Here is a 26,589-nt window from a genome sequence, read left to right as displayed (position 1 = left end):
GTGAGAACGGGCTTAGGGCCGGCAGAGAAAGAGAAAGCAAGAACAGAAGACGTGGAGGTGGGGTTATGTGTGCAATCAAAGGTAAACACTCATAAAGCATGGCCCATTTGACAGTTTAAGCCAGTCTTGGAAGGCACAGGAGGCCAAAAAGGAAAATCAATGAGAAAAAAAGAAAGTGCACAAGTTTTATGGACCTGCCATGGGCCTCTGAAACGTGGTCTTGCATTGCATAGATCTCTGCCACCACATTCAGAAAGGAGTTCTGATGTTGCCCTCCCTAACTTTCCTTCCTTCTTCTCTGCAAAAAAAGCTTTATTGTGTCCATTTGGTTCATGGCTTGGGAGAGGGCTCCGAGCAGCAGCGGGGAGCGGCTCGGGCACAAGCCCTGGCACCTGGAGAGTGCAGAAGATCTCCTCAAAGCCCCCCCCCCCCCGGGCTACGAAGGCCACTCGTGGCACCGTGGCACCGGAGGGGGAGCCTTAGAAGCGCTGCTAGCAGGCCAGGCCTGGGCCGCCAGTCTGCGCAGGTGCGTCGGCGCGGGTGAGGGGGGCGCCATCTTCTTGATGAGCTTTACCTGCCGACCCGGAAGTGGTTCTCCCGGAAGTCCCAGAGGCGAGGCGGGGCGGGGGTCCGCTTCAGGCGCTGCTCCGGGACCCTGGGGCTCCTGCTTGGGCGCCTTCTGCAGGCCCTGGGAAGGAGCGCAGACCCAAGCTGCTTTTGCGTCTTCCGGAGACGCCGGCCGCCCTCGTGCTTCTCTTTGGCCACCTTGCCAAGAAGCGGCCACGGTGGAAGCAGAAGCTGCAAGAGAGGTGGGTGCACGAGGCACGCGGGTTGACCAGGCAGGGACAGGCGGCCCCCACGGGGGTGGAATGATTCTGAGGAATCTAGAAGCGCATGGTGAACGGGCAGTGAGAAGCTAGGCTGGAGACCAAGATGGTTCCCAGGGTTGCCACTGAAAAGGAGGTCGCAGGGTGGCCGGAGGCTGGAAGAAGGGGCCTCCCTGGGGCTGTTCCCACCAAACCCTGTTGAAGCCAGAGGTAGATCCGCTGACGGCCAGCCCATTGCCTCTTTCTTTCTTCCTTCCTTCCCTTCTCCCTTTCCTTCCCTTCCGGTTCCCCCCCCCCCTTCCCTCCTTTCCCTGCCCTTATAAAAAGATTCCTTCCCCTAGTCGATGCACAGACCTATGTGAAGGAAGTAAAGGTTCTGTGGACAGGTTTTTCTCCCCCCTCCCCAAACAAAATGCTGTATTTATGCATCTCATATCTTTTCCCACATTAGGTTCTTCAAGGATTTCTACAAAGATGGTATTTTTTTCAGGTTCTTTTATTTTTTTTTTTATAACACCTCACTTAAAATAGGGAAGACATTATTATAAACACAAATATCTTTTACTAACTCTGCCCAATATTAGAAGCTTTATAGGCTCCAAAGACTATCATGATTAACCTTCCTGGAATAAAACTTTAGGGATGTGCTTTGAACCCACAAAAGAAATTAAATGCACAGTTAAGACTGATTTTCATCATCAAGTTGCAACAGGGAATTGTCTTTAAAGCCATCTCCTGCTGCCTTCATTAGAGTCTCAATCTCTTGCTGCAAATTTATATTCCTTTGTGGGTTTAAAGCAGATATCGGATATCCTTTTAATCTATATTTATTAAGTGAGCTATCGACGAGTCTCATTCTGCCACAAATTCATGAACAATGTTCCCGTGGCCACTCTAGTGGGATTCTTAAGTGAATACAACGTCTTCAGGATAAGTGGTCATTTCTCATAGAGTAAATGGGCATATTTTTTCAATGCGCAAGTTAAAAACACGACAAGATACGCTTTGACCTGCCCCGCAAGCCCAAATCAACTAATAAAAGTTAAGTATGCCAATGACAGAACACCACAAGAGAAGTTTCCAGCTCCCCAGTCCTACGCGCCATCTCCTTTTCCAGATAGCCTCTCCCAGTTCAGGACCTTCTGTGTCTGAGCAAAGCTTCTGATTAGAAGAAACTTCCACCTGGGGAGAGGGAGGGCCCCTCTCGGGTCCATTCACTTCCCCTCTGTTCTGCATCACACGGGAACTGGCCTGTGCAGACTCCATTTCTCAGCTGGCTTCCAGCTGCATTCAGTCAATGGGAGACACTGGACAGAGATGGGGGCAGGAGAAAAGGAGAAGGCAGAGTATTTCTCCCCCTTGGCTCAGCTCTGTGTTTGGCAGCATTGCTGGCCGTGGTGACACCTCGTCCATGATTGCAGCCTCCCACAGGGCAGCTCCCCACTGGCTGAACCTAGCTGGAAGCCAGTTGGCAAGGGAGTCTGGGAAATGCCATTTGCACATCAGCCTCTAGTGCATGATCCAAGGCAGAACAGGGGAAGTGGGAGGACTGGATCTGAGAACAAACAGCCAAATGACCAGCACGGAGGGCTGAACTAAATTAAGACTCACCAGGGTCCGCTCTCCCTCGGTAGGGCCGAGAATGACAGCTGACCCCATTGCGTCTATTCAGTACGTATGGAGCATTTACCAGGTGTTGGGAACCGAGCTAGGGGCTGAGAATGCAAAGATCAATAGCACGGGGTGGGGGTGGGGAGGCAGCTCTCACAGACTTGGTTCAAATCCTAGCTCTCCTCCCTTCTAGTTGGCCACTCCAAGCTAGCTTCTTTATTGTAAAACAGGGAAGGTAACAGTATCTACTTCCTAGGATTGTTGTAAGGGTTACGTGAGCAGATTCCTTACAATAGACATCCAGTGAGCGTTTGTTGGATAAGGCTGTGCCTACTGAGACAACATTTAATAAGATGAAGTTGACTTCACTGATTACCTCCTCCGTGCCAGGCACACACGTGACTTTAATTTCTATGTCTGTCAAGGTTGGGTAGGCAAGCAGTTGTAACACGATGTGGTCAGAGCCGTAACAATGCCACCTACAAACTGTGAAGGGAACACAGTAGGGGCAGAACCTGTGGAGCCTGCACAGAGGAATATGGAGGGTTTCCTGGGGGGGGGGGGGGGAGGGGGTGGTGGTGGGTAGGGGGGCAGGGCCTGGAGAGTGAGGAATCTTGGAATAGTAACAGCGATCACTAAGATCACTAAGATTGAGAACGCACCCAGGGCCAGGCCCTGAGCCACCAGCACTCATCAAGTCTTCCTCCTTGGAAAGCCTTAGCACCCTGGGAGGTTTGTACTCCTGTCAACCCCATCTTCTAGAGAAAGGCACTAAAGTTTAGAGTTGCTAAATAACGTGCCCAAGGTCACCAAGCTCGTGAGAGTTGGTTAGGGTCAGGATCCAAACCTGATGGGGCCCCGACTCCACAGCTGAAGCTTTGAGGAGCTGCGCGGGACTCTCCTGGATTTGGAGGATGTGTGCTTTCGTTAAGAATTAACCCACGCACAGCATCCACGGCCAGGGACAGATCTGGGCACTAACATCCAACGGTCTGTAGGTTCCTTGGGGGAGTTTTGCTGAGAGAGCCTGGTTCTGAAGTCCTGCATTCTTTGGGAAGTCCTGCATTCTTTGGGAAGTCCTGCCCCAGCTGGGAGGAGGAGTTGGGGACAAAGCCTCTGTCCTGGGATGGGGGGAGGTGGGCCAGCAAATAATTCACCCTCTAGAAATAAACCACGTGGCCTTGAAAGATGAGTTAACCCTTTCAAGACGCCAGGCTAACATTTGGTTTAATTATCTCTTCCAAGATACTAAATGGCATTCCGGTAGTTTCACAGAGTAAATTTATCTCTCAAATGGGAGACATTGACCAACCTATTTCAGGCGTTAATTCTCCTGTCTCACTCAGGCAGCTTTTCTTTAAAAGGCCAGTTGCAGGCAAGATCACTGCTTTCCTACTTAAAAGAAAGTGGGGAGAAGTCTTTAAAACCTCCAAAGATTGCTTTTAATTAAAAAGAATACTAATCCTTATTTTTCCCGGTTCCTCCAACCTCCTGTGCTGCTGGGGGAAATGAAATACTTTGCAAATAAAAGTAGACTTTTTCCTCGACTTTCAGAGCTGTTCAATTATAAACACCGCCACCTGCAAAGTTGGAAATCAATTCAACTGCAATCTTCTTTAAAGCTTTTTCAATGCAACCGCTAACCTGTCTAGATGTTTAACTTTCAGATTTCAAAACCTGTCAGTTAAAACTTGCTTACTGTTACTCCTTCTCTCTGAAGCTACAAGCCCGAGGAGAAATTATGTAGCAAATTGGAAACAAGGAACTAAGACTTGATAGGGAAACAAAGGACCGGCTGATGGGCCGGGGCACGAGAAACAGCAATCCTTGCTGGGAAAATGAAGAAGGATTAGAGGGCTCATCTACTGGCAGCCTGCTCTGAGGCTGCGCCTTCTCGCTTCTGACACAAGCAGTCAGTTGATCTCTTCACAAGAACACCTGGTCTATTCCGAGAAGAAAAATTAGTCAAACCTGTTGTTGGCTGAGTTTACCAGTCAATTCTGTTAAATTGTGGCGTTGGTAGCAATGGGTAGACACGGCTCATTAAAAATACCCTTTGGGGAAATCCTAAGGCCATGGGATAGTCATTACAGAACTAAGTCTATTGGCTCGGAAAGAGTTAATTCAACTCCTAAAGGAAAGCAATTTACTTTCTATTCCCCTGGAGGATGAGCCAGCCTCTTACAGAGCTTAATACAATGAGCCTGGGGGTTTTTGTGTTTTTTTTTGGTTTTTTGTTTTTTTTTTTTTTTTACCCGCCCTCCCCTCTCCTTGGACTGAAAGCCCCTGACAGCTGACAAGCCCAAGATGGGGTACCCTGGGAGGGTCACCTCTCGTTCCGCTGTGTAGGCCCTGCTAGGCCTGAGGCCGGCTGGGTAATGCTGAGTAAATCCCAGCATGCCAGGGACAAGCCCAAGGACAAATCCCTTGACTTTGTGTGTCTGGATTCTAAGCACCTACCCGACTCTTTAACAGTGCAGCCAGATCAATCTATCAACAAAAGTGGCCAAGGGATACCTGATTTATATGCAACCTTAGCAGTGTATCACGGGGCACAAAGTGCCAGCATAAACCGTTCTGCACAGACTGTGGGCCTGGCCGGGAAGAGAACAGAGGTCATCTCCTCCTGGATGACAAGTGTCCTCACTGCCAAAGAGAAGAGCGCCAGAGAGGACAGAGAAGTGTTAAATGATCAAGGCATTCCCTTGTGGATACTTTTTTGTTTTTTAACAATTCATCATGAAAAATGCCAAACACAGATCAAAAATGACAGAATATTCTAATGACCCCCATGTACCGATCACCAAGCCGCAACAAATAATAACTTACAGCCAATCTTACTCCCAACTGTACCCCCATCCACTCCCCCTCCTACCATATTATCCTGAAGCAAAATGCCAGACTTCCCATCATTTGATTCATAAATATTTCAGTGTATCTCTCTAAAAGATAAGGGTTCTTTTTATTTTTAACAAAATACAAAACAATTGCTATCCCTACAAAAACGAACAAAAATACCCTTTTGACACATGTAACAACATGAATGAACCATGAGGACATTATGCTGAGCGAAATAAGCCAGTCACAAAAGGACAAACACTGTATGATTCCACTTATATGAGGTTCCTAGAGCACTAAATCCATAGAGACAAAAAGTGGGATGGTGGTTGCCAAGGGCTGGGGGAAGGAGAGAGTGGGGATTACTGTTTAATGGGTACAGTTTCAGTTTTGCGAGACAAATGGAGTTGTGTGGTTGCATGATGGTGACAGTAACACAACAATGAGAATGTATTGAGTACGGCTGAACTGTATACTTACAAATGGTTAAGAAGGTAAATTTTGTTAGGTGTATATAGTTTGCAAATGGTAAATTTTAAAGCCCTTCACAAACTATTCATGGAGTTTTATTTCCAAGTGTCATAAATTTTCTTCAATTTGTTTGCCTGGATTAGAATCCACATAATGTTCATATATAGCCACTGGCTATCAGGTGTTTTTCAATCTGTATGTACCCCCTCCATCTTGTTCCCCCCCCCCCCCCCCCGCCATTGCAATTTACCCACTGACCAAACGTTTCCGGTAAAGTTTTCCACAGTCCAGACTCTGCTCTTCACATCCTTGTAGAGTCCTCTGTTCACTGTCTTCTTGAAGATCAGAAGTTGGATCAAGAGAGCAGATGAGATTTTAAATCTGATGCTTGGGGCAAGACCAAGACCTCCCATGGGAGGGGCGTGGGAAGAATAAGCAGAAATACCAAAAAAGAGTTTTGACCGAATCCTCCCCATCGAGGAACCTAGACTTGTTAAGGAGGCACAACCAATACACATGCAACACATAAGAATTAAGTGCAAAACTGTGCTGTGACTATGAGCACCATGTCCGTCCAAGTGGTGAGATCTTCTTTTTTTTTAATTTTTTTTTTAACGTTTATTTATTTTTGAGACAGAGAGAGACAGACCATGAACGGGGGAGGGTCAGAGAGAGAGGGAGACACAGAATCTGAAACAGGCTCCAGGCTCTGAGCCATCAGCACAGAGCCTGACGCGGGGCTTGAACTCATGAACCACGAGCTCATGACCTGAGCCGAAGTCAGACACTTAACTTGACTGAGCCACCCAGGCGCCCCGAAGTGGTGAGATCTTCTAAAAAGGTTTTAGGTAGGGGAATATTCTTGAAATGGGTCTTGAAGGATTGATAGATTTTGGAAGAAAGATGGCATTCCAGGAAGTGAGAGTATACAAAGAAAAGCACAGAAGTTGCCATTAGGGGGTAAATGCAGAGGATGACTTAGACAGGTTGGCAACGGTAAGGCATTATGGAGACATGAACCCCGAGCAGTGAGATAAGCGTCGGGGGACACCTACCGATCTCTAGAGAGCGAGGCACATCACGTTAACTTACGTTTTGGCACGTGCACTTTGGCAGATTCTAAAGGCCTGCAGATGTCATAGGTGTTTTAAGGACCTGATTTCCAATATCATTTAATAGAAGCATTGAGGCTTCACCTTACGGAAATCTTTTTCCAACTGAGTTGACCCTTTCTGAAAAGTCAACACGTGAAAAAGTTTCATGAAAAATATACTTAGAATTTGATGAAGGGTTGAGGATTAGCTTTAAAATACCCCATTGGAGAGGTAGATACAGATGACAAAAGGTTGCCAGAGTTGGTAATTGCTGAAGCTGAGTGATGGGTACATAGGGCTCTCATTGCTGTCCTCTCTGCTGTTCTGTACATTTGAATAATAAAAAGTTATTTGTAAACCTATTACTGTTGGGGTCAAAGGTCATTCCCACATCCTATGTTGCCAATGTTACAGAAAAAAAAGGATTCACTGGACCAGAAGATGCAGCACTTGTCTCTTCCGTTACTAAGCTATTTAACTCCAAGCCAATTACTTCACCTCTGTGGGCCTCAACTCCCTTCTCTGTAAAATGAGGGGAAAGAGGAAAGAACCAACATTTATTGACTGCCTATTAAGTGCAGCAATTGTGCCATGTTCTTTATACACATGATCTCCGTTATTGGGAGGGTGGACACAATGTTTTCCTCAGTCTCCAAAATTTCTTTCCCCACCCTGGAGTTCCAGGAATTATCCCTTCCGCCTTCATTTCGTTTTTTGATGAGCCCATGCCCCAGATACCTTGCTAGGCTATGAAGACACACAGATAAAAGAGACAGCGCCTATCTTTAAGGAACTTATGATCTAAAAAGACCGACTGACAGCTCTCCAAATGGAGACTATTCACTTCATGAAGTGTTAAAGAACAAAAACAGATTAGTAAGAAAGATTACGCTACAAATAATGTCTAAAAAAAAAGATTTTATTTTTCAGCAACCTCTATGTCTAAAGTAGAGCTTGAACTCACAATCCCGAGGTCAAGCGTCGCATGCTCTACTGACGGAGCCAGCCAGGCGCCCCATCTCCAGAACTTTTTGATCATCCCAGACCGAAGCTCAGTACCCATGAAACACTTAACGCTCCATCTTCCCTTCCCCAGCCCATGGCCCACGCCATTCTACCTTCTGACTCTGAATTTTTTGTTTTTAATGTTTATTTTTGAGAGGGGGAGGCAAAGAGAGAGAGGGAGAGAGAGAATCCCAAGCAGGCTCCGTGCTGTCAGCACAGAGCCCAAGAGGGGGCTCAAACCCACGAACCGCAAGATTACGGCCTGAGCTGAAACCGAGAGTCGGATGTTTAACCAACTGAGCCACCCAGGTACCCCACTGACTCTTTGAATTTGACTACCCTAAATACATCCTCAACCAAGGAGAACCATACCGTATTTGTCCTTTTGGGGACCAGCTTACTTACATGATGTCCTCAAGGTCCATCCATGTTGTAACCTGTCAGAATTTCCTTCCTTTTGAGGCTGAATGGTCTTCCACTGTGTGTGTGTCTACCGCACGTTACTCATTCATGTATCAGTGGACACTTGGGTTGCTTCTACTTCCCGTCTATTGTGAGAAGTGCTGCAATGAACACACGAGTCCGAGTGTCTCATCAAGACTGCTTTGAATTCTCCGTAGTATATACTACGTTAAGTCTTGAGGAACAAAAAAGAATTAAGGCGGAAAGGAAAAGACAAGCATTCTAAGAACAGTGAGCGACTTACGCAAAGGCACAGAGAGTTCTAGCGACCAGTAGGGCTGGAGTGTAGGGAGGTAGTGGGCAGTGAGATAGATTGAAACTGTAGAAGGAGACAGGAGCTAGACCTCTGAGGACCTCACACACCATGGGGGCTAAAAGTGGACTCAAGAGAAAATCCCTCCCTTCAGTGCTCATTTTTTTTAATGTTTTTGAGAGAGACAGAGACAGAGTGCAAGCAGGGGAGGGGCAGAGAGAGAGGGAGACACGGAATCTGAAGCCGGCTCCAGGCTCTGAGCTGATAGTACAGAGCCCAATGCGGGGCTCCAACCCACAAACCGTGAGACCATGACCTGAGCCAAACTGGGACAGTGAACCGACTGAGCCCCCCCAGGCGCCCTCTTCACTGCTATTCTTAAAGACTCCACTGTAATGTAGTTTTAAGCAAATATTCAAAAGCTATGTCTTTACAGAGAAGAGTTCAGGCCCCAGTGGAAATGAGCACTGGAGAATGCACACACATTGCAGTGACCCCCGTCTTATGCTCCCCCCATGGTTGTCCCCCTCACTCCACAGTAATGGACCATTTGGTGGACTGTGGTCCATAGATAATAGGCCATTTAATAAAAATCTTTTGCTCAGAGTGTCTTTTTTTTTTTTTTTAAGTTTACTTATTTTGAGAGAGAGACAGAGAGAATCCCAAGCAGACTCCACGTGGGCAAGGCAAAGCCCAATGCAGGGCTTAAAGCCACAAACTGTTGAGATCATGACCTGATCTGAGATCAGGAGTCAGATGCCCAACTGGCTGAACCACCTACGTACCCCAGCAGAATATATTTTCTAATGAATCGCTTTTATCTGACTGACTTCTTTTCAGAATCAGCTAAACTGGAGCACAAATCCAACATGGATTCTGCTACATTCCAGTCTCCAGCTTGCTTTCTTGGTAACACAGGATGAATCCCTTCAGCTGTGGCGAAAATGGTGTCAGGTAAACTTGGGGCCTAATCAGATATGAATGATTTTATGACAGCGTAACCCATAATCTATTCATCTCTATAGAGTCTTTTTTTTTTTTTTTTTTTTTTTTTTTAAATAAACTCTGCACCCAATGCGGGGCTGGAACTCATGACCCTGAGGTCAAGTTACATGTTCTACCAACTAAACCAGACAGGCACCCCTCTATAAGAGTCTTTTTTTTTTTTTAATGTTTATTTATTTTTGAGAGAGAGAGAGCATGAGCAGGGGAGGGGCAGAGAGAGAGGGACACACACAATCCGAAGCAGGCTCCAGGCCCTGAGCTGTCAGCACAGAGCCTGACACGGGGCTCAAACTCCCCAACTGTGAGATCGCGACCTGAACCGAAGTCAGACACTCAACTGACTAAGCCACTCAGGTGCCCCTACAGAGGTGGAGTTTGAAGTGAGCTTAGGTGTTACAAAGCAACACAAAAAGTCATCAGTAGGAACTGGCCCACCAGTGAGTGATGTCCCCAAATACACTGGTGAAGGTAGAATGATCATAGTAAAGGTTGGCGTGGCCCTGATCTTTTAGGGACTGGTCACTTCAGCAGACTTGAAGTCTACTGTTGAGCTCTAGTTATCATGATGTCTTGAATGCAACTGTGAGGCATGTGGGTGATGAGAATTCATTTTCATTATCTTCAGTCTCAATGTTTGACAGGCACACTGTATTGCTTAGGATTTAAGTTCAGCTGCATATAACAGAGATCGAGCTCACCTCCTCCAGTCCAAAAGGCTCAAAGAAGACAACAGTTTATCTCTCTCAGACATAAGTACAACTATAGGCAGTTAGGGATGGTGGGGTGGCCACAGTTGCCATTCTGCCCCTCCCAGATGTTGCCCTGCTCACGTGGCCAAAGATGGCTCACTACCAAGTCCTTGTTGCAAGCCACAGGGTAGGGGAAGGTGAGGAGAGGCTGGCTTATCACCTCCCTGGAAGGACGCATTCCAGAAGAGATACTTCCAGTGGCCAGAATTAATCACAAGGCCATGAGAAATGGCGAAAGTTGCTGACAGTGTTGTCACTGTGACGGTGGAGTTCTCTGACAAGGAAGAAGGGTAGAGTATCTACCAGGGGATGGATCCCTAGCAATCTTTGTTGCATATGTTTTACTATTCCTAAATTGGAAAAAAAAAAAAAAAGGAAATGAAAAACTGATTCTCAAAGATGGAAAACTCTTCCATACTTACCTGGTCAATGCCCACTCATCCCTCTTATGTCAACTTAAAAGTCACTTCCTCAGAGAAGCCTGCCTGGGGTTTTCCCCTCCCTTCCCTTCACCCCCGCCACCCCCATCTGATGAGGTCTCCCTGGGGTTCTGTGTCAACAGGACTGCTTTCAGGGTAATTCCCAGAACTGAAATCAATGATTCACTGATACGACTGTGTGTATAAGACCTCCTGAATGCCCTCTAAGCTCTGTGAAGGCAAGGACCGAACCAGTCTTAGTCACATGGGCCCTTGTTAAGCACTGAAGGCAAATTGCTCAGACCAGTTCCAATGAACGGGAAAACAAGGTGTGTGCTCGAGGGCACGTAACTAGTGCAGAACCGAGACCAAAGCTGGGTCTTCAGGCTCCTACTCTCTTATCACACCACACAGCTTTTACAGGTGGCAAAATACGGCCGAGGAGGACAAAATCACTTTGTTGACCTTGCACAGATGATGAGCGGCAGGATGAGGCCTGGAATCCAACATGCTAACTGCTTAGCCCAGTTCTGTTTCCACCATAATACATTCATGCTTTTGTTTCTAAACCCCAGGAGCTCCTTTTTCAGGAAAAGTCAAGGTGTTTACAGAAAGATTCATCATCATAGACTTAAACGATTTGTTTAAAATGAAAACTTTGGGGCGCCTGGGTGGCGCAGTCGGTTAAGCGTCCGACTTCAGCCAGGTCACGATCTCGCGGTCCGTGAGTTCGAGCCCCGCGTCAGGCTCTGGGCTGATGGCTCAGAGCCTGGAGTCTGTTTCCAATTCTGTGTCTCCCTCTCTCTCTGCCCCTCCCCCGTTCATGCTCTCTCTCTGTCCCAAAAATAAATAAACGTTGAAAAAAAAAAAATGAAAACTTTGATTTTGATAAAAAATCCGACTAATCGTGTAACGTGTGAACCTCAACAGAATTCTCGATCAGGAAAAAATAGAAGGTGTAAAAGACATTTTGGGAACAATCGGGAAAATTTAAATACGGGCTGTATTTAAAATTTTTTTTTAATGTTTCTTTAGTTTTTGAGAGACAGAGAGAGACAGGGGTGAGTGGAGGAGGGGAGAGAGAGACAGAGACAAAGAATCCGAAGCAGGCTCCAGGCTCTGAGCTGTCAGCACAGAGCCCGACACGGAGCTGGAACTCACAGACCATGAGATCATGACCTGAGCCAAAGTCTAACGCTTAGCCGATTGAGCCACCCAGGCGCCCCTAAATATAGGCTGTATTTTAGATGATAATTATTAAATGGATGTAATAACGATATTGTGGTTAAGTAGAAGAATATTCCTTTACTTAGAATATGCAGGCTAAAGTATTAGGTGGGGCTGGTGGGAGAAGTGTTGTGTCTACGGGACACAGAGGGGATCTTACCTTTGAGTTCAGCTTGGAAGATAGTGTTGGTCTATGTATGGAAGAACTGCTTATCTGTTCCTCTTGGGAAAGAAGCAGTATTTTGATCATCACATAAAGTGCTGCTGACTGATGTTATTATTTTGATCAGCAGAGACTAAGGCATCTTCCCCAACAATGCTGATTGGATGAAAGAATTTACGTAATCCATTTGCTAACAAACTACAATACAGCTGCTTTTAAAAAATTCTCTGCACATCCTGGATTGACTCTGTCAGGGAGTACATTAGAAGAACATATGTTACAGAATATTCTGTTACTTTTAAAACATAATTGACCTCGCCGGAGAAGGCCATGTACTCTTGGCATCCAATCCTCCTACAATGTTTTCTTTGTCTCTAAGAATCATTTATGTTTAACACGTGCTGTTTCAAAGAATGGCAAGAATTCTTAAACAATCGAAGCTCTAATCTATGACTGTCCTCTGGAAACGGAAAACCAAACTAGCATGTCTCCTGAGTATTTTGTTTCTTCTGCCTTCTCCCCAAACTTTAACCACCAGTTCTGCTATTTTGAAGTTACAGAACAGTATTTTTTTAACACTGTTTTAACAACAACAAAATGTTTTCATTTCATAAAGATGATAAGAAGGCTCAGTGAAGATCTAACTATAATGGTCATTTAACACCAGACCAGACAACTAAGGAAAGTCCTATATTCTCTATACATTGCCAGAGAGCACAAAAATAGATAGGCCGGACTTCCACATGGTTTATGTTTTCAGATGTTCTGGAGCAAAGGTCTTTTCTTTTTTTAAGCTTATTTATTTATTTATTTGTAAGTAATCTCTATGCCCAACGTGGGACTCAAACTCATGACCCTGAGATCAAGAGTCAGTATGCTCTTTTAACTGGGCCAGCCAGGTGCCCCTGGAGCCAAGGTCTTGACCAAACCTCTTAAAACACCTTCTAGCATTAATATTCTACTAAAAAAATTCAGGCAGACAACAAAAGTGAGGTCAAATTATGTTTTTGTTTTGTGGCATTTCTGTATATATAAATGTCAGAGAAGTATCCAGATTAAAATATCAAAGTGGGAGAACCTAGGTGGTCTCCAAGCCTGAGAGTGGGGTGGGGAAGGGTGGGGCTTTTCCTGAAATTCATTTCATTTTTACTGAAATTCATTTTCAGTAATGAATTTGGGAGCGAGTATGAGTGTGAGGAAACGCGGCCCCTTGCCGTCCACTTCAATAACATGTTGTCAATGAAGTCTTAAACATGGGCTCAAGATATTGTCTTCTGTTTAATGAGGATCCATACACAAGATGTGAGCTTGAGGAATCTCAAATGTGCCCAGAGTAAGCAAGAGGGTGCTGATAGGATTTATCAGAATAGAAAGGACTGTCACTGCTGCCTTGAGAAAAGCTTCCAGAACAGGACCAATACCCATAGGACTCATTAGTTTATGGTCACTAATGAAATATGAAACCATAAGACTAGCAATATTGAGGGAGTTTTCATAATGAATGGAACATCCAGAGGAAAAAGTCATAAATCATTTTGGAATATTAGAAAGTCTAGTAAAAGAAATGGATTAGTTTTTGTCCTCATTTCGGGGAAAGCCACTTCAGAAATGAAGGCAGAGCAAAGGCTATGAGCAAAGGAGGAAATGGAAAATACCAACAATCATAGACTGAATGTGTGTGTCCCTCCCCACATTCATATCTTAAAACCTAAACCTATTCCCCACAAAGGGATGATTTTAGGAGGTGGGGCTGTTTGGAGGGTGAAGCCCACATGAATGGGGTTGGTGTCCCAGAGGGGGCACCTGGGTGGCTCAGTTCAGTTGAGCAACTTCCCTTGGGTCATGATCTCATGATTCACGAGCCCCATCAGACTCCGTGTTGACAGCTCAGGGCCTGGAAACTGCTTCAACTTCTGTGCCTCCCTCTCTTTCTGCCCCTCCCCAGTTTGTGCTCTGCCCCTCTCTCTCTTTCTCAAAGATAAAAACATTAAAAAAAAAAAAAAACCACCCCAGAGAGCCTCCTTACCCCTTCTACCACGTAAAGAGGACACAGTGACAAGAAACAAGAAGCAGGACCCTCTCAGACACGAATCTGCCGGTACCTTGACCTTGGACTTCCCGGCCTCCAGAACTGTGAGAAATACATTTCTGTTGTTTATAAGCCACCCAGTCTATGGCATTCTGTGATAGCAGCCCAGACAAAGACACCAACTAATTTGGAAGCATCCTGCTTAGACATAGTCACATGCATTTTGCTGGGCTTATGACCTTGCACCTTTCTATTTTCACCCAAAGCACCCAAACTATATTAGTGTTTTGTTTTGTTTTAAATAAACTGTACCCCCAATATGCAGCTCAAACTCATGACCCCAAGATCAAAAGTTACTTGCTCTACCAACTAAAACCAGCCAAGTGCCCACCTTTTTTTTTTCTTTTTAATATTTATTTTTGAGAGAGAGAAAGAGAGAGAGCAAGCAGGGAGGGACAGAGAGAGAGAGAGAGGGAGACACAGTATTTGAAGCAGGTTCCAGGCCCTGAGCTGTCAGCATAGAGCCCAACACAGGGCTTGAACCCACGAACCATGAGATCACGACCTGAGCCAAAGTTGGACGCTTAACTGACTGAGCCACCCAGGCGCCTACTTTCTTTTTTATTAGTCTTCTAGAACTTCCATAATGAACTACCACAAACTGCATGGCTTGAAACAATAGACATTTATTCTCTCACAGTTCCAGTCCAGAAGCTAGAAGTTGGAGATGGAGGTGTCCGTGGGGCTGTGCTCTCCTAGCTTCTGGCAGCCGCCCACATTCCTTGGTGGTCTCCAGTGCCATGATCTTAGTGTTTGTGTCCCCCCGCAAAGTCCATGTATGCTGAAATCCTCACCTCGAAGGTGATATTATTAGTAGGCGGGGCTTGGGGGAGGTCCTTAAATCATGAGAGTGGAACCCTCACAAATGGGATTTCCGCCTTATAAGAGAGGCTCCAGAGAGATCCCTGGCTCCTTCCACCACATGAGAATTCAGTGAGAAGTCTGTGAGCTGGGAAAGAGCCCTCAGCCAGACTGTGCTGGCACCCTCACCTCTAACTTCCAGCCTCCAGGACTAACAAATATATTTCTGTTATCTGTAAGCTACCCAGTCCATGATATTTTGTTCCAGCAGCCCAAATGGACTCAGACATTTGACTTGCCTTAGTCATCACATGGCCATCTTCCCTCTGGGTGTATGTGTCTTCATGTGGTGTTCTGTGTATCTGTTTCTCTCTTTTTCTCTTCTTATATAGACACCAGACATATTGGATTTAGGGCCCACCCTATTCCAGTATGACCTCATCTTTTTTTGTTGTTGTTGTTATAAATCTTTGTTTTAAGTGTTTATTTATTTATCTTTGAGAGAAAGAGAGAGAACACAAGCAGGGGAGGGGTAGAGAGAGAGGGAGAGAGAGAGAATCCCAAGCAGGCTCCGTATTGTCAGGGCAGAACCCAACGTGGGGCTCAGTTCCATGAACCGTGAGAGCATGACCTGAGCCGAAATCAAGAGTCAGATGCTTAACTGACTGAGCCGCCCAGGTTCCTCCAGTACGACCTCATCTTAACGTACATCTACAATGTATTAATGTAACCCTAACACTGATTCCAGAGAAGGTACGTTCACAAGTACCAGGGGTTAGGACTTCAGCAGATCATTTGAGGGGATACAGTTCAACCCCAACACTACACAGTCAACTGGATGTTTCCATATTTGTTGAGCATTTATATAACTGCTCCAGACCCTATAGGTTAAACAGAAAAATCTAGGCCAAGGGATAGGATCTTTTGCCCTCAGTAAGTTATTAGAAAAACAATTTGAAAGACCAGTAAATGGTATAAAAATTTACATCAGTGCTATTTATAAAGATTTTAAAAATGGGGAAGAAAACCCTAATTATCCAATTGAAAGGGTGTGTAAAGGTAGGATAACCAGGTGAATCTGGTTTGTGCAGGACTCTCTGATAAAAGTCCTGTGTCCATGAACCCTCTCAGACGCAGGCAAATGGGAATGACTGGTTACCCTTTGGCAAAACACTGGAAGACTATGGAATCTTCATTCACAAATATATTCCGGGGCGCCTGGGTGGCTCAGTCGGTTAAGCGGCCGACCTTGGCTCAGGTCATGATCTTGCGGTCCGTGAGTTCGAGCCCCGCGTCGGGCTCTGTGCTGACAGCTCGGAGCCTGGAGCCTGTTTCAGATTCTGTGTCTCCCTCTCTCTCTGCCCCTCCCCCGTTCATGCTCTGTCTCTCTCTGTCTCAAAAATAAATAAATGTTAAAAAAAAAAAATTAAAAAAAAAAAAAAACAAATATATTCCTAAAGATTTTAAATGACATGGGATATGTTTTAAATGTTAAGCAACAACAACAAAAAAGCAGAATTCAAAATGCTAGAGCTGCACAAGTAAGCATGTGAATTAAAAGAAGGAAAAAAATCAGAACTGGTACAAAATAAGCCAGTTGTCTCTGTAGAGTGGGATTGTAAAAAGTTCTCTTTTGTGCTTCTTGAAACGTTATAGTGTACTTTCCAAATTTTCTGTTGATGAATATGTATTGCTTAATCAGGAAAAAAATTAAGGTAAAAGCTAAAAAGTGTCTGCATGGATATTAGTCTAAATTCCTACTACTTTTACTCTCATGGAATAATTAAAATAACAGTCCTTAACAAGTATTTATTTCATGCTGAACACTGCTATTTATTCTGTCATTGAGATTATACAGTAAAATGGCCTTGCAGATACTGCTGTTATCACCACCTTTCAGATGAAGAAACTGAGACTCACTGATGTGAAGTAACTTCCGAGCTAGCAAGTGGAGGATTAGGAATCAGGACTGCAACACTGTTCTTTCCTCTGAGAGAACCTTGCTGTGTGATCGGTATCCGCAACAGCACGTTCGGGACGCTGCCCGATTTCGTCGCGTGGGTTCAGGTAAGGCTCCCTCAAGCTGCTGACGTACGCAAACGAGAGAAGGTTTGCAGTGACGTGGGGTGAGTACACAGAAAATGCAGAGGGGAAGACAAGGCAATTATTAACAGAGGAAGCAGATTTTGTGCAAAGAATAAAAGTTGATCACATTATACCCTGTGGTTAAGGCATGATTTACATACTACTACAAATCACACTTAGTATTGATCCACACTAAATGATGGTTAAAAACCAGATTAGGAGAATAGGGCAAGATGTGTGGGTCTGTCCTGGGGTAGGCCTCAGAGAGCTGTGGTCTCCCCCACCTATTGGGAAATCAACTGATAATATCTAAAACCAAGAACTCGGGGCGCTTGGGTGGCTCAGTCGGTTAAGCGTCCAACTTCAGCTCAGGTCACGATCTCGCAGTCAGTGAGTTCGAGCCCTGCGTTGGGCTCTGTGCTGACAGCTCGGAGCCTGGAGCCTGTTTCGGATTCTGTGTCTCCCTCTCTCTGACCCTCCCCCGTTCATGCTCTGTCTCTCTCTGTCTCAAAAATAAATAAACATTAGAAAAAAAAATTTTTTTTAAACCAAGAACTCAAGAAGTAAACATAAAACTTACTACTTAAAATCAGAGAGACGAATGCTGAAATACTCAACTGAAAGTGCTCAAGTGTCCGGAGAACAAGAAATGGGCAGAGATGATCAGGGGTAGCTATTTTTAGTAACGACTCTTATAGAACTATTTCATTTTTTTAAAGTTTTTTTTAATGTTTATTTAATTTTGACAGAGGGAGAGAGAGTCAGATCACCAGTGGGGGAGGGGCAGAGAGAGGGAGACACAGAATCCAAAGCAGGCTCCAGGCTCTGAGCTGTCAGCACAGAGCCTGACGTGGGGCTCAAACCCACGAACCATGAGATCATGACCCGAGGTGAAGTCAGATGCTTAACCAACTGAGCCAACCAAGTGCCCCACAGTCTTTAATTATTAAAGTCCTTTCACTAATAAGTATATACATGTGATTATTAATTTTTTTAATGTTTATTTATTTTTGAGAGAGAGACAGAGTGTGAGTGGGGGGAGGAGCAGAGAGAGAGGGAGACACAGAATCCAAAGCAGGCTCCGGGCTCCGAGCTGTCAACACAGAGCCCGACGCGGGGCTCGAACTCACAGACCATGAGACTGTGACCCGAGCTGAAGACAGACGCTTACTGACTGAGCCACTCAGGTGCTCCTATATACTTGTGATTATTATTGGTTATTTCTTTTATTATTTTGTGAATTTCCTGCTTACATCCCTTGCCATTTTTTCTTTCTGTTTGTTCTTATTGATATGTAAAGAGTCCTTTGTATGTTATTAATATTAAATTTGTTTGTCACATAGTTTGCAAAAATTTTTCCAAATTTGCCTGAACCTTTGTAGCATATTTAGAAACATTTTCTTCATTCTAAAATTATTTTGGGGGCACCTGGGTGGCTCAGTCAGTTGAACATCTGACTTCAGCTCAGGTCATGATTTCATAGTTCATGAGTTCAAGCCCCACGTTGGGTTCTGTGCACACAGCTCAGAGCCTGGAACCTGCTTCGGATTCTGTGTCTCCCCCTCTCTCTGCCCCTCCCCAGCTCGTGCTCTCCCTTTTCTCTATCAAAAATAAATAAATATTAAAAAATTAAAAATAATAATAAAATTATTTTTCAATAATCCATAATTTATAGAACTTTTATATGTCATTTTTAAAGTTGTATTTTTGACCCATTTGAACTAATGTTGATGGTTAAAAGTAAGATAGTGATAACTCATCCATTTTGAATAGTTTCTGAGTGTTTTAAGTTAGGGAAAGGGGTCTTACTACCCTATATATGTAGCAAAAGCAAGCATTGTAATTTCTAGATTTGAACTTATTGTGTCTTCTCTGTTTTTACTTGAAATTATAAATATCTTACCTTTATTTTTAATTTTTGATTGCATTTCAATGGCAGTTATCTTAAAATATGAACAAAAATTTAATTACTTGAAGTTAAACTAAGATTTCAATATTTCTTTGGCATTCAGACCATGTGGTTATTTTTTGTGTTCTTGCTGCCGTAGTTTTGAAGTCTCAGAATGGTAACTATTTTCTAGAAATTGATAGCATGATGGGGTTTGAGAAGGGATTTTAGGTGCTTTTTTATCAGCAGTTAGGTAAGTTCATCTCTTACATTTTAGCTTCTGCTAGGTATCAGTAGAGTGGAGAGACAAGAAGGGGGATTTCATAATAGGATACTGCTGCTCTTAACCACAACTTTCCAAGAAATACTGGAAGAAATAATATACTCATAATAATAATCAAAAATAGTGAAACACTTTACTAATTTGTGATGTTCCTCATCTGGATGTGTGCTCTGTAGGACTGAATCACGCTGTAAGTCATTTAGAAGTGGCCAGGAACTGGGGCGCCTGGGTGGCTCGGTCGGTTGAGCGTCCAACTTCAGCTCAGGTCACGATCTCAGGATCTGTGGGTTCGGGCCCCGCGTCAGGCTCTGTGCTGACAGCTCGGAGGCTGGAGCCTGCTTCGGATTCTGTGTCTCCCTCTCTCTCTGCCCTTCCCCCTCTCACACTCGGTCTGTCTGGCTGTCTCTCTCTCTCACAAATAGATAAACATTAAAAAAGAAAAAATATATGTATAATAGAAGTGGCCAGGAACATAAGCATGATCCCCCTTCACAGACACATATTCCTTCATGAAAGGGAAACTTGATGAGGTGGTCCATAGGCCCAAGAAGGAAATTGCATTTTCTTAAGTAAGAGACAACCTAATAACTATAAAACAGGAGGGAAAGTTTTAGTCATAGGAATTAAATTTGGTAACAAAAAGGAAGTATTTTTAGACCTATCGTATGACAGAGTAGAGAAGGCACAATAACTTTCCTGGTTGTTCCATCAATAGGAAAGTGAAAGCATTCGGTTTAATTTACTAAACATTATAGAGTGTCTCCTATGTGGCAGACACTGGGCCAGGCCTGGCGTCGTAGAAATGAATGTGGCTACCTCGAATGGACGCACAGTCCTACGAAGGAGGGGTGGTTTGGGCAAGCTGGGGTTTGGAGAAGGCTTCTGGGAGGAGCTGATTCCTGAGTAAGGGTTTGTCAGGGGGAAGCTTGCGTGGGCAAAGCCACCGGGACATAAAATAGTGTGATGTTCACAGAGGCAATACAGGAGTTTACTAGTTCAAGAGCAACAAAAGGGAGGAGTGGACAGGTAGGAAATGAGTTTGGAAAGGCAGGCAGAACCTGAAGACGTGTATGCCATGTTTAGATTTTAATCTGTGTGTACTGAGGAGGGGCCGTGGAGGATATGAGACAAGGGCCAAATGAGTAGCATTTTTTTTTTACGTTTATTTATTTATTTTGAGGGAGAGAGAAAGCGGGAGAGGGGCAGAGAGAGAGGGAGAGAGAGAATCACAAGCAGGGTCCATGTTCAGCACAGAGCCCAACTCGGGGCTCGATCTCACAAATTGTGAGATCATGGCCTGAGCCAAAATCAAGAGTTGGACTCTCAACCGATTGAGCCACCCCGGTGCCCCAGAAGTTGATGATTCTATAAACAGAAGCATAGTAGTAATTGTTGGGTTTCATCACGTGATTGTTTTATTTTTTTATTTTTTTATTGTTTATTTTTGAGAGAGAGAGACAGAGAGACAGAGCATGAGCGGGGGAGGGGCAGAGAGAGAGGGAGACACAATATCTGAAGCAGGTTCCAGGCTCTGAGCCATCAGTACAGAACCCGACACAGGACTCAAACCCATGAGCCGGGAGATCATGACCTGAGCCGAAGTCGGATGTTTAACCGAGCCACCCAGGCGCCCTGATCACGTGATTGTTTTGAAGGGGATGAGAGTATGCCCCCTCAGAATAGGCAATGTCGGCAAAAGGTTTTGAGCTGAAATCAGTTAAGCAGTAGCAAACACAGAAAAAGCTCTTTGCCCTCTCTCTATCTGCCTAAAAGCAGGTGATAAATTTCCCTTTGTGAAGGTGTCCCCCCTCCCTTTCCCATACGAGCAGGAGGGAAACGACCATCGTCCCTAGAGGCAGAAAGTCAGTAGGGAGATGGGTCTGCACAAACTTTACTAAAATAACCCTTATCTTTGGTTAGTTTCCCACACATACTTACCTTCCCACGAATTTACCACCCTAGGAGCCCAAACCCTTTTCTTTTGTCACATCACTTCTCCATAAATCTGTCACCCTTTGTTAAGATGCTATATAAGCCCCATATTCTTTTTTTAAACTTTTATCTATTTAAGCGAGCTGTACACCCAGTGTGGGACTCGAACACACGATCTCAAGATCAAGAGTCACATGCTTTACCAACTGAGCCAGCCAGGCGCCCCTATAACCTCCGTATTCTAACCACCCTCTGCGTTACCGCTGAGTCTTCCCACATGTATGTGTGTTACGTGCATAAACAAACTTATTCTTATGTTCATCTTGACTTTGAATTCACATGCTCTAAGTACTAGACCTAAGAAAGAAGAGCGAAAAGGTTTTTTTTTCCATCTTCCAGTTCCTACATTGATGCCAGGCCTTCTACAGGGAAAAAAAAAATGGACATCTTAATAAAAGTGGAACCATGACAGACACAGAGGAAGAAGTCCACGTGATGATAGAGGCAAACCTGGGAGTTATGCCACCGCAAGCCAAGAAACACCTGGGGCCACCAGAAGCTAGAAAAAAAACAAGAAGGACTCTTCTCTAGAGCCTTCAGAGGAAGCACAACCTTGCTGTCACCTTGATATTGGATGCCTAGCTTCCAGAACCGTGGGAGAATACATTTCTATGGTTTTCAGCCATCTAGTCTGTGGCACTTTGTCACCAAAGCCCTTGGGAAGTCATACCACCGCCATGCTATCCCTGTCTTTCTGAGGAAGACAATGAAGAGAGCGATGTCAGAATTCCAGAAGGAGACACAGATTCTCGAGATGTCTTGTCCCACCCTTGGCACCCTTTGATAAAGTAAAAAGCAGGTGTCATTACACTAGGGACTAGTTGACATCCTGAACTAAGCAGCCGCAAACAAATTGAAGCGACCAAACTAAAACTTTTTAAACACTTAATTTTTAAAAAGTGGAGCTGTGTGGCACCTGGCTGGCTCAGTCAGTAGAGCGTGCGACTCTTGATCTCAGGGTTGCAGGTTTGAGGCCCCACCTTGGGTGTAGAGATGACTTAAAAATAAAATCTTAAAGAAAAAACAAAGTGGAGCTGTAACATAACAAGAATAAGGATCCAGGCTTAGCATTAAATAAACTCTCAGCCCAAATATTTTTTTTTAATTTTTTTTAATCTTTATTTATTTTTGAGACAGAGAGAGACAGAGTGTGAGTGGGGGAGGAACAGAGAGAGGGAGATAAAGAATCCCAAGTAGGCTCCAGGCTCCAAGCTGTCAGCACAGAGCCCGATGCGGGGCTCGAACTCACAAACTGTGAGATCATGACCTGAGCTGAAGTCAGACGCTTAACCGACTGAGCCACCCAGGTCCCCCTCATTCCAAGTGATTTTAAGCAAGATATGTAACCTCCCTAAATTTTAGGCTTCTTATCCATAAAACATGACCAAAATCCAGTTCACAGAATTGTTAAAGAATTAAATGAGATGATGTTCACAAGCACTGCACTAATTATAATTCACTGGTTCAAATATTAGAAACCCAGTTAAAGGGGCACCTGGGTGGCTCAGTCGGTTGTGTCCGGCTTCAGCTCAGGTCACGATCTCACGGTTCATGAGTTCAAGTCCCACATCCGGCTCGCTGCTGTCAGCGCAGAGCCTGCTTCAGACTCTCTGTCCTCCTCTCTCTGCCCCTTCCCCACTCGCACTCCCTCTCTCTCAAAAATAAATAAACATTAAAAAAAAAAGGAAAGAAATAACCTAGTTAAAATTAGCTTTTTAAAAAAAGAGTTTATTGGCTCCTGTAAACTGGGAAGTCCATGGACTTTTCAGGCCCATCCTGAAAAGATGCAGGTGCTTCTCGTGATCAACAATTCTTGATCTTTCTCTCCTCTCTCTTCCTTTCTTTTATTCTTTACTCTGTGTATTGGTTTCTCTCTCACAATAAGCTTCTGTCTTAAGAAAAATGTCCCCTGGGGCGCCTGGGTGGCTCAGCTGTGTGAGCGCCCAACTTCAGCTCGTGCCCAAGTTCAGCTCAGGTCATGTTCTCACAAGTCTCGGGACTTGTGACGACGAGCCCCACGTCAGGCTCTGTGCTGACGGCTCAGAGCCCGGAGCCTGCTTCAGATTCCGCGTCTCCCTCTCTCCCTGCCCCTCCCCCACTCACACAGCCTCTTTCTCTCTCAAAAATAAACTTTAAAAAAAAAAAGAAAAATGGCCCCTAATACTGTCGGTCACTCCGGGTCCTAGCCGTGCCACAGTCCTAGGAGAAAAAGAAAGCCCCTTCTCCCAGAGTCCACGTATCATTCCCAGGGGAGAACGCCAATCGGACCTGTTTGAGTCATGTGCCTGCGTCCACTGCCAGAGTGAGGGCCGGCCTGAGTGTTTGCTGGAGGACGGGATGACAGCAGTGATCTGTGCGAGTGACCCGCACTCCAGGAGAGTTTTAAATCGCGTTGGTTGGTGGTTTTATGTATGGGAAAATCATGCGTAGAAAAAAACCTATGCACGTATGCCAACCTTTTATTTCTAGTGGAATTATGGGAGGTTTGTTTTGCTTCTTTACACCTTTCTGGATTTTCTAAATATTGCACAAAAGGATTTACTAATTTGGCAGTGAGGGGTTACAATGACAAAAACTACTCAGAAAAAGAAAATTTGTTGCTGATAAAACTGGGCAACCTACGAAGTCCTCACCAGGGAGCCTAGGATGTGTCTCCATCTACCTGAAATGTATGAGAATATCCGGGCCACTTCCAAGTTAAGATGTGATTAATTGTAATATATCTGAGACAAAGTTGTGATTGGATGGAAATGGGGAGAGTGAGAACCCCGTGGTAGAAAGGGCAAGGGGTTTTGCCCAGCTCCCACAGAAAGGAATGCTAGTAACACCTTTGTTGATCGAGGTAGCCTGATGCTTAAGGGAGAGTCCCAATTCCAATGGGTTGGATGTTACTGGATCTATCAAGAAAGAGAGTAGAAGGGGGTGGGTGATACCACCTCTAAGGGGTCTGCTTGCTCTTCTCCCCTTTGCTCTCATTCCTTGCTCTCCAGAACTGAGCCAAGAGGCACCTGTTTATTCTAGAGATGGATAACATTGTTCTCTGGCCAGGATAAATTCCAGCTGAAATCCACAAACTAGGATAAGGAAGGGAAAATCATTTCTCCCCTACCCTTCTAGGTTCTGTGACTGAGAACTCCCTACCCCCACCACAGTAAGAAACAGATTAACAAGAGAAAAAGAAATTGAATACCATATAAACCTCACATATCCATGGGACATACCCAGGAAAACTAAGTAAAACTCCCCAACATGGCCAAAGCCACCACCTTAAATATCATCTTCAGTTAAAGAAAAAAGAAAGATATTTAGGAACGGAGATTGGCTATGGAGATGTTAAAAAACAAAATTCAACTGAATCCATTTGAAGATGTAATTGGCTTTCTTCAAGATTCATGAATCAGGCAGAATTCCGTCTCAGCAGATAGAAGGTTGCACCAAAGGAGCGGTACAAACGAGAAAACTTCTATAGGCAGGAGGAGGCAGGGCAAGGAAGTTATTCTAGCAAAGAGTGGATTGTTTCAATCGAAGTCACCATCCTTTGGGGGAAGACAGGGGTGTCTATCAGGCAGATTACCTCCCTAGTGCTGACCAGGTAATTCTAGATTGACTGGTAAAGGCCACATTCTTGGGAGAGGCTGAAACTGTAAGTAGGTTGGGTTTTTGTTTTTTGTGGTTTTTTTTTTTTAAGCTTATTTATTTTGAGAGAGAGAGGGAGCACACCCACTAGCAGGGGAGAGGCAGAGAGAGAGAGAGAGAGAGGAAGAGACAGAATCCCAAGCAGCCTCCGGCTGTCAGCACACAGCTAGACGTGGGGCTCAAACTCATGAACCATGAGATCATGACCTGAGCCAAAATCAAGAGTGGGACGCTTAACCAACTGAGCCAACCAGACACCCCATGCAAGTAGGTTAGGTATTAAGTCTTGGTTTCCTGATATGGGGTTTAGCACAAGGGACTCCATTTTGGACCTGTTGTTTCTCTTTTTAAACAATTCTCCCACTTCGATCAGTGTCTCTTAACTGAGAGATGTGATCAAAATTTAAGACATTAGCGCCAGTTCCAGATACTGCTCTGAAGTCTCACTTGCTGATTTTGTGTGTGTGTGTGTGTATGTGTGTGTGTGCCGATCTTCTGTGTGATATTCACAGGTCATGACATTTTTTGTGGAATCTGCGTAGTATTCACAAGTTGCAACTTTGGGCTCACAGTTTTTAAGTCAGTTATTCTCTCCATTCCCTTTTTGATATTCCAGTTTTAGCGGCATCATTTGCTTGGTGGTTGGTTGCTGCAAACATACATTTAAAGCTTTGGAGGGACACCTGGGTGGCTCGGTCAGTTGAGCGTCCGACTTCAGCTCAGGTCATGATCCTGCGGTTTGTGGGTTCAAGCCCCACGGCAGGCTCTGTGCTGACAGCTTGGAGCCTGGGGCCTGCTTCGTGTTCTGTCTCTCCCTCATCTCCCTGCCCGTCCCCTACTCACATTCTGTCTCTCTCTCTTTCTCAAAAACAAATAAACATAAAAAAAATTATAAAGCTTTTGAGAGAGTACAGTGCAACAGGGGACTACTGTGATTATTATTAGCAGGATAATTCCCAATGTTTGGAGTGCACTTCATGGCCCCCAACACTGAAACCAGTCAAAATCGATTAAGTCAAAGAAAGACTCTGTTGAAGGGGTCACCTTTTTAAGCCAAGTGGCTGGTTCAGTGATCTTCAGTAACTGAGATTCAGCTTCCCCAGAGTGCTAATCCAGGCTCAGCAAGTGGTCTTGGCCACAGCACAGACACTCCCTTGCTTAGCTAAAAGGTAATCGAGGGCGGGGCACCTGGTTGGCTCAGTTGGTGGAGGTGAGACTCTTGATCTTAGGGTTGAGTTCAAGCCTTACTATGTTGGGCGTAGAGATACTTAAAAATAACACCTTAAAAAAATGGGGCGCCTGGTGGCTCGGTCGGTTGAGCATGCAGCTTCAGCTCAGGTCGTGATCTTGCGATTCACGAGTTTGAGCCCCGCATCAGGCTTGCTGCTGTCAGCATGGAGCCCACTTTGGATCCTCTCCCCCCACACACCCCACCCCTGCCCTGTCTCTGCCCCTCCACTGGTGCTCTCTCTCTCTGTCTCTCTCTCTCTCTGTCTCTCTCAAAAGTACATAAAGATTAAAAATAATAATAAGGGTTATGCCTGAGAATCTAAAAACTTTGCTAGGCAGCTATTGCTTTAGCAGCAAACTCTAAAACTATTGAAAGTGATACTTTCAATAGTTAAGGAGAGATCTCTAATTATAGACTCATTTACATTTACTCCTAACCAGGAAAGTAGGGCCCTGCCAAA

At 44.7% G+C, this 26,589-nt stretch overlaps 1 long non-coding RNA gene across 1 annotated transcript; it reads left to right on the top strand.

Annotated features, from left to right (window-relative positions):
- The first annotated feature begins 480 nt into the window (after positions 1-480).
- Positions 481-22,834, top strand: LOC123385290. The gene is made up of 4 exons (XR_006597537.1): positions 481-809; positions 9,402-9,515; positions 16,915-17,081; positions 21,602-22,834. It is a non-coding gene; the product is annotated as an uncharacterized LOC123385290 (long non-coding RNA).
- The last annotated feature ends 3,755 nt before the right edge of the window (positions 22,835-26,589 follow it).

Source organism: Felis catus, chromosome B2, assembly GCF_018350175.1.
Source record: "Felis catus isolate Fca126 chromosome B2, F.catus_Fca126_mat1.0, whole genome shotgun sequence".
NCBI classification, from domain to species: Eukaryota; Metazoa; Chordata; class Mammalia; order Carnivora; family Felidae; genus Felis; species Felis catus.
Note: the sequence above shows the minus strand (reverse complement) of the source record. Positions and strands in the feature narration are given on the sequence as shown.